Genomic DNA, 6200 nt, shown 5'->3' with positions numbered 1-6200 from the left:
TGCAGTGGCCTCCCCGGGGGCTGCGGCTCTCTGATTTAAAAAAAAAAAATGCGGGGCACGTGTGCATGCCCAAGACCCCCAGGAGGGCATGGAGAAGGGATGGGGCCTGGCCAGCCCCCGGGGGGATCTCTCGTTTTCTTCTCTGTCTCTCCTCCCTGGAGCACATGTGCCCAACAGCCATCGCGAACAAGAGTAAAAACGTGCATCTAATTTTTGGAAGGGCCACTACGTCCATGTAATTCAAACGTGAACTGTGTCAAGTGCAGCGGTCCCCTCCCGCGTCCGGGCCGCGGTTCTCGCCCTGGCCCAGGTCCTGAACCCTTCCCAGGCGGTGGACACCGGGAAGCCCCTTCGCAGCGGGGACAGCGGCCCTGCAGAGCATCCCCGAGCTCCGCCCACCGGGGGAGAGCATCAGCCCCGCCCTCCACGCACCTCCCTCCTCAGCCCCAGCCAGCCCAGGGCCTGGCCGGAAGTGTCCTAGGGCGGGAAACGTGACCCGGAAGTGCTTCTGGGAAATGCGGCTTCGCGGAGGCAACTCAGAGAGAGGCTGTTCTCCCTGCCCGCGGCCTCCCTGCCCCGGTCCCGTTAGAACCTGCCCCCTGCGGGGCACCTGCCACTTCCTGGAGGGCCTCGGCTCGGGCTCTGCCTCGGCCTTGCTGCCCTTCCCGGAGGGTGAGTGGACCTGGCCGTGGGCGTGGGGCGAGGGAGACCTGGGCCGCGGCTTTCCGTCAGGGGTGTGCGTGGGCGGCCACGGCTTTCCGTTGGGAATGTCTGCAGTAATAACGTGGGTGGCCATGGCTTTCCATTAGGGATGTCCAAAATAATAATGTGGGCGGCCACGGCTTTCCCTTAGGAATGTCCCTAATATTAATGTGGGCGGCCCGTAATAATAACGCAGGCGGCCACGGCTTTCCATTGGGAATGTCTAATAATAACGCGGGCGGCCAGGGCTTCCCGTTAGGGGTGTCGGTAATAACATGAGCGGCCACGGTTTTCCGTTGGGAGTCTGCAATAATAACGTGGGTGGCCATGACTTTCCCTTAGGGATGTCCAAAATAATAACGCGGGCGGCCACGGCTTTCCCTTAGGAATGTCCCTAATATTAATGTGGGTGGCCACGGCTTTCCCCAAGGGAATGTCCGTAATAATAACGCGGGCAGCCACGGCTTTCCGCTGGGAATGTCTAATAATAACGTGGCCGTCCGGAGTCTGCGCTGGGAATACGTGTAGCAGTAACATGTGCTCTCCCAGGTCCGCACTGGGAATGCACGTAATAATATGGGCCCGGTTGTGGATTCCCACGTGGATTGCGGTTTGAGTCCCCATCACGCTGGGCCGCCTGCATGCATGCCCAAGATCCAAGGAGGAGAATGGAGAGGATTGCGCCGTGGCCATGGAGGAGGTCCTCTTTGCCTCAGTGTAGCGCAGGTGCCCTATAGCAAAAATCTCTCAAAAATAAATAAGGCGGGCCACCTGGAGCCCGTGCTGGTAACCCACGGAATGACGCTGGCCCAACCTCACATCAGGAATGCACATAACAGCGTGGGCCGTTGAAAGTCCACGTTAGGAATACCCACGGTATTCACCTCCACCCTCACCCGTTTACTTCAGAGGTACTTGGGGTAACATTGGTCGGCAGGAGTCCATCCCAAATACTCGTGATAGTAACACGGGTTAGGAATACATGTAATAATAACGAGGACCCTCCCAAGTCTACAGTAGAGTACATGTAACAACACAGGCTGTCTGGAGTCTGCGTTGAGGGGATACACATAATAATAACGTGGGCCACGTGAACCTGGTGTCCAAGTTTGCACATTGCAAGGGATTACTGGTGCATCCCCACTTTGGGTGGCATTACTTCACAGAACATTTTATTTTTGCATTAAAAAATTATTTATTTTCTTCTTTTTAAAAATTTAAAAAGAATATACATAATAATGTTACTGTTACACATATTCCCAGTGCGGACTCCTGACGGCCACGTTATTGTTACATATATTCCAGAGAGGGGGGGAGAGAGCGAAAGTAAGAAAGTAAAGTGCCAGGTCTGGGACTCAAACCACAGTTGGTTATGTGCAAGTTTAGTGCCCCTAACCACCTTGCCATCTGCTGGCTCCTAGTTTTGAAATTAAATAAAATTATTGTAATTTTTAATTTTGCCATAGGACACGTGCCCCTGCCAGAGAGAGACAGAGAGAGAGAGAGAGAGGGAGGAAGAGAGAAAGTGAGAGAGTACTTCCTGGGACTTGAACTGCTGTTGGCCATTGTCCAGCACCTCGTCCACCACGCCAGCCCCGCAGAATGTTTTAAATAGAGGGTAGAACTTCTGGCGAAAGCATGTAGATTCCCCAAGGGGGCTCCCAGTTCCTGTGCCCTTTAGTGCCCAAGAAGGCACAGATGAATCTGAGGCAGAGGTTATCAGGTCATTCCAGCTGGATAGACAGGGACAGATAGGAGCATCACCGCGCCCATCTGGGGGAGAAATGGAGGCCCCGCCAGAATCCTCGTTGACAACTTTGGTTCCTTGCGTTTTGGCGGTGGTTGTGAAGCGGGCCTTCCCTCTGAAATGGCCCACTCTGGCAGTCCGCAAGCACCGTGGCCGGCCCCTCTGGGTACCTCTGGGACACAGGTCTCCAGCGTTCCTGCCGCCGATTTGGGCGCCCCCGGTGACCCGCCCTCCTTGGTCTCCGAGTTGGCGAGTTGGCCTGTGGTAGTTACTGAATTTGGAAAAACGATGTCCTCTCTAGGATTTACAAAGTACTAGCAACGAGGACGCGCTTCCGTTTGTGTCTGGAAGGAGCCGTGGGCGATGGTGAGTCAGTGCCCACTGGGGGGCAGCATGGCGTTTTCGGCGGCTGCTGCTCACCTGGGCCCACTGCTGGCGCGGCGGGAGTGTAGCTGGAGTAACGTCTCTTAACGCTTGGTACACGCCCTGGATGACTTAAGTACATTATCTCGTCTAACCTCCCCAGACCTTCCCCCCACCCCCCCCATCTCCAGGCTCGGGCTCTGCTTTGCTCATACCGCAGCAGGAAACCAGGGAAAAGGGAGGAGACGGTAAACCCAGCAGTACACAGCCAGCAAGGGCAGAGGCATAACACACACAGGTGCTTAACTGACTTCAGGCCAACGAGATTAAAGTTGCTGTAAATTGCAACAAATGGCGAAGGGTCAGCAGTTAAAATGAGAAGGAGAAGGGATTGCAAGTGACCTTTCCCTTGGGGAGGTGCTTTCTCTTCTCTCTTTGTCTCTCTTAGTGCATGTACCTTCAAGCATAAAAGAAAAAAGAATTCTGATTGTGAATACTATGGAGTTCACGAGGATTAAGCATTGATTTTATGTAATGTGCCTTAAGACAGTTGGGAGTCTGGGTTTCTTTTTTTTTGAGAGGTTTTTGCTGTAGAGGACGTATACTTGCCAGAAGGACAGACAGAGAAAGAGAGCAAGAAATCCCCTCCCCAGATGGCCACGCCTCAATCCCTTCTCCCTCATTCTCTTGGGATCTTGGACATGCATGCACATGCGCCCGGTGTGGTTTAAGCCACCAGATTCAGGACTCGAATTGCGGCCAGCTACATGGCAGTTCAGCAACATAGCCATTACACCAACTACTGGTCCCAGGAGTATGTGGTTTCTAAAGGTCGCCATAGATATTTTCTTCTTCTTTTTTAATTTCAGATTTTTGTCATAGGGTTGCATACACCCATGGCGGGGGGGTGGGGAGGGGAGGAGACAGAGAGGGAAAATGAGAAACTACCCCTCCCCCCAGGAGGGATGGCTACACCGCCATCCTTTTTCTCTGTTTTCCTATCAGGATTTTGGGCACACACTTGGGCCCAGTGTGTTTTTCAAGGTACTGGATCTGGGACTCTAACTCTGCAGTGGTTCGTTTGGGAGCCCAGTGCCTTAACTATTTCGCCACCTTCTGGCCCCCAGATATGCTCTAAGTTATGTGCCAAGAAGCATTAGTTCTGTGAGGTGCCTCAATTAAAAAAAGGGTCCTGTGGCCAGAAATGCTTTTGGAATATATTAAAGGCCCTAATATGGTCTCAGGAAAAGAATTTGTTTAACTCAACTTTTTTTGAATTCATAGCATTCTTAAATTTTTAAAATTATAGCTGTACTAAGAAGTACATTTTTCATAGAGGCCAGTATAAATACATGCATATGCTTTTGAAATAAAATATACATGAGGCAATACCTATCCTTACCATGAGTAACTTACTCTTTTTTTAAATTTAGCTTTATTATTATTTTTCAGTTTGATCAGAGAGAGACAGAGAAAGAGAGAGAGGGAAAGTGAGAAAGCAAGCCACGAGGTCTGGGACTTGAACCACAGTCGGCTATGTGGGAGTCCAGCGCCTTTAATCATCACGCCACCTGCCAGCCCTGAGTAATCTACTCTGATATTTTCTGTTTTATTTCTTTCTACTAACCTTTGTCATGAAAAAGATTTCTTGAGGACAGCAGGTGGCATAATGGTTAAGGCGCTAGACTCCCACATGGCTGACTGTGGTTTTGAGTCCTGGACCTGGTGACTTGCTTTCTCACTTTCCCTCTCTCTCTGTCTCTCTGGTGAGCTCATGTGCCCTATGGTAAATTAAATAATAATAATAAATAAAATAAGTAATTCTAAAAAAAATATTAGAAAAGATTTCTTATGGGTGAATTGCAGACTATAGTTTTACTGCACTAGACCATGGGGTCCCAATTTTTTGTGAAGTACTTGGGAAGTTGTAAAAGGGCCATAGTCGAAGGAAGTGATTGACATAGTGGTAAATATCTTTGTTGGCAGATTGTGTTCTTCTATATGTGTCCTGATAACAATTGAATGAAAAGTGTTTCTTATTTGGAAATTATTATTTATAATCAATTCAGGCCACTGGAAAAGTAAGAATGTAGAATAATTTTGTTGATTAGAATTTCCCAAAGTATCGGGACCAGCAGATGTCATTATGGTTGTGTCACTGAACTCCCACGTACTCGACCGCAGTTCAAGTCCAGGACCTCGTGGCTTAAACTCAGGCCAGACACGTGTGTGTGAGTGCCCAAGATCCCTAGAGGAGAATGGAGAAGAAGGGATTGCAGCGTAGACATCCCCCCTGGGGGGTGATATCTCACTTACTGTCTCTCTGTCTTTCTGGCGAGCACATGCGCCCTAAAGCAAAAACCTCTCCAAAATAACAAAACAAAACAAAACTCATACTAAGCACATGTGCATAGTGCCCAAAATCCTGAGGGGACAGTAGAGGTGAAGGGATTGCAGTATCGTCACCCACTAGGGAGTGAGCACATGTGCCCTATTGCAAAAATCTCCCTTAAAAAAAAAAAAATTCCCTAAAGTATGTCTTTGGAATACATTTTCCCCAGAAGATTAGTTTGTCAAAGGGTGCATTTACTCACCAGGAATAGAGAGGAAGAGAAAGTTCCGTCCATGGGGCTTGATGCTGCAGTCCCTTCTCCTTCATGGTCCCTCCTTTCAATATTTGGGGCACTCATGCGGTGCACCTGGTGTGTTTCTCAAGCTACCAGATCTGGGACTTGAACCATGGAGTTGGTCATATGGAATCTGGCTGCCTTAACCACCAGGTCATGAAGCCAGCTTGTGGTAACTTTTTAATCTTGCAGACACATTGTGTCTCTTAGAATATATTTTGGGAAATGATCGTGTAGATAGTTAAGGCCCAGATGTTTTTGTTGTAATATACATTTAGGTAAAATTTTTTATTGTAAATTATTCATGTAATTTTCATAATTTATGCTGATTTTGTTGGCTGATGTCAATATGACAGAAATACATTAGGAAACCATTTAGCTTTCTTAGTTTTCTTATGACTCATGGAAACTTTTTGTTTAATAAGAAAAGCCCTTAGGAAATTTTCTGGCACTGATTAATTTCATATAAAACTTAACTTTCATTTTCAATTTAAGTTCAATGAGCAATAAATTTCTAGTTGCGTTAGTGAGAATTGTGGGACGGCTTTGGTGATATCCAGGTCCTTAGTGTTTTGGGTAAAGAATTGAACAAAATACGCCAATAGTGAAAGTAAAGGATAGTCTATTTATTATTTATTTATTTTTTGGAGAGGTTTTTGCTATAGGGCGAATGCACTTGCCAGAAAGAGAGACAGAAAGTAAGAAATCACCCCCAATGGCGACCAGCAGTAGCCATAATGGTTACATTGCTGGACTCCCCT

At 48.2% G+C, this 6200-nt stretch overlaps 1 protein-coding gene and 1 pseudogene across 1 annotated transcript in view; both read left to right on the top strand.

The window, feature by feature from the left end:
• The first annotated feature begins 510 nt into the window (after positions 1–510).
• Positions 511–6200, top strand: part of CCDC73 (coiled-coil domain containing 73) — a 130308-nt gene continuing 124618 nt past the window's right edge. The window contains exon 1 of the mRNA XM_027771861.1: positions 511–672. The gene's annotated coding sequence lies outside the window, so the exon portion shown is untranslated. The remainder of the gene's footprint in view (positions 673–6200) is intronic.
• Positions 2487–6200, top strand: part of LOC102487462 (EEF1A lysine methyltransferase 2-like) — a 15360-nt pseudogene continuing 11646 nt past the window's right edge.

This window comes from Tupaia chinensis, unplaced genomic scaffold (genome assembly GCF_000334495.1).
Source record: "Tupaia chinensis unplaced genomic scaffold, TupChi_1.0 Scaffold000037_18, whole genome shotgun sequence".
Lineage (NCBI taxonomy): Eukaryota > Metazoa > Chordata > Mammalia > Scandentia > Tupaiidae > Tupaia > Tupaia belangeri.
The sequence above is the reverse complement of the archived record's forward strand: the minus strand, read 5'-3'. Positions and strand labels throughout refer to the sequence as shown.